The sequence below is a fragment of the Orycteropus afer genome, unplaced genomic scaffold, assembly GCF_000298275.1.
Source record: "Orycteropus afer afer isolate SDZICR_OR568_19922 unplaced genomic scaffold, OryAfe1.0 scaffold00171, whole genome shotgun sequence".
Lineage (NCBI taxonomy): Eukaryota > Metazoa > Chordata > Mammalia > Tubulidentata > Orycteropodidae > Orycteropus > Orycteropus afer.
Window position 1 is genome coordinate 6,897,566 of NW_006921758.1, and position 1,946 is coordinate 6,899,511.

A 1,946-nucleotide genomic window follows, 5' to 3' on the forward strand; every position below is an offset into this window, starting at 1 on the left:
GAAGAATGCTGAAAGTACCATGGACTGCTAAAAGAACTAACAGATCTGTCCTGGAGGAAGTGCAGCCAGAATGCTCCTTGGAAGCAAGAATGGCCACACTTCGTCTCACCTATTTTGGTCATGTTGTCAGAAGGGACCATTCCCTGGAGAAGGATGTCATGCTTGGTAAGGTGGAGGATCGACAAAAGAGGGGGAGGCCTTCAACAAGATGGATTGATATGGTGGCAAATGGAAGAAATGAAAAAAAAGACAACACATAGCACTAGGAAATCAGCTGCGAAGGACCTCTTTCAAGTCCTGAAGAGCAAAGATACCTCCTTGAAGACTAAGGTGCGCCTAACCAAGCCATGGTATTTTCAATCATCTCATATGCACATGAGAGCTGGACAATGAATAAGGAAGACCAAAGAAGAGTTGATGCTTTTGAGTTTTGCTGTTGGAGAAGAATGCTAAGAGTACCATGGACTGTGAAAAGGACTAACAAATCTGTCCTGGAAGAAGTGCAGCCAGAATGCTCTTTGGAAGTAAGAATGACCAGACTTCGTCTCACCTACTTTGGTCAGGTTGTCAGAAGGGACCAGTCCCTGGAGAAGGATATCATGCTCTGTAAAGTGGAGGGTCAACAAGAAAGTGGAAGGCCTTCAACATGATGGATTGACACAGTGGCTGCAACAATGGGCTCAGATATAGCAGGGATCATGGAGCTGGCACAGGACCGGATAGTGTTTCATTCAGCTGTACAAAAAGTTGCTATGAGTCAGAGATGACTCGACGGCACCTAACAACAACACCACAGAGGTTGAGATCATGAACATATATGCAGTCAGATATTGTCCAAACAAACATCATGTGGCACATTTCTGTATATACATACTATATATAAAATATACATGGCTATATATGTGTATTTTTAATGAGAAAATGCATGAATGGATAGATAAAACCATTTCTGAGCCTAATTAATAATGAGAATTGTAGAAATAGACATAAAGATTCAAAGATGTAGAAATCAAAGCAATATTTTATGAAACTGACTTTTTTATTTTGAGCCTATGAAAATGGCACTCAAAAAACACTTGAGGTTGACCTCACTTATCTGAAAAAACAGGAATACACAAACATAAAAAGACCAAAGTTTATTAGTGGTACAAAGGCTGGGAAAGAGGGTAAAAGGAAGAAGGGGTTATTGCTTATAGAATACTGACTTTCAGTTTACAATGGTGGAAAAATCACATTGATTATGGGTAAGGTTGCACAGCCAATTAATGAAATTGCTCTCAGTAAGTTGTACACTTGTAAAAAGTTGAATTGGTAACAGTTGTATGGTAGTTATTGTTCTGGTTACCTAGTGCCACTCTAACAAGAATATACTACAAGTGGGATGGCTTTAACAAACAAGAGTCTATTCTATTGCAGTTTGAAGGCTTTAAGTCTGAGTTCAAGGTGCCAGACTCTAGGGGCTGGGTGAAAGCCCCTTAACCTTGGGTATCAGCTCTGGTTAAGAGCTCCTATTCCTGGCCCATTGGAGCTGGAGGCTTTTCTTCACTCAGACAGCTGCTGGCTGCTGAAGCTGACAAGCCCAAGGTTGGCAAGTAAAAAGGCACAGTCCCAATTGTGATAGTTGGAGCTGTTTGTCAACTTGGCTGGACCACAATTCTGTGTGGTTTAAGTTGTTATGATGTAGTTATTCCCATGACGGGATCAGATGATTATGTTTGAGCAGGCAATCTGTTGAAAGGGAGTTTCCCTAGGAGTGTGTCCTGCTTCCAGTATATCCAAGGACATCCTGGGAAAAGAGACATTCTTCTGTGGATCGGGATTCTGTTGTGCTGCCTACAACTGTCCATGAGTGAACAATCCACCATTCAGCCTGGAGATCTTGGATTCATCATTCGTTGGAGTCAACAGCTGGTGTACTGCCTGCCAGCCTTAAGCTCCTCAGCCCC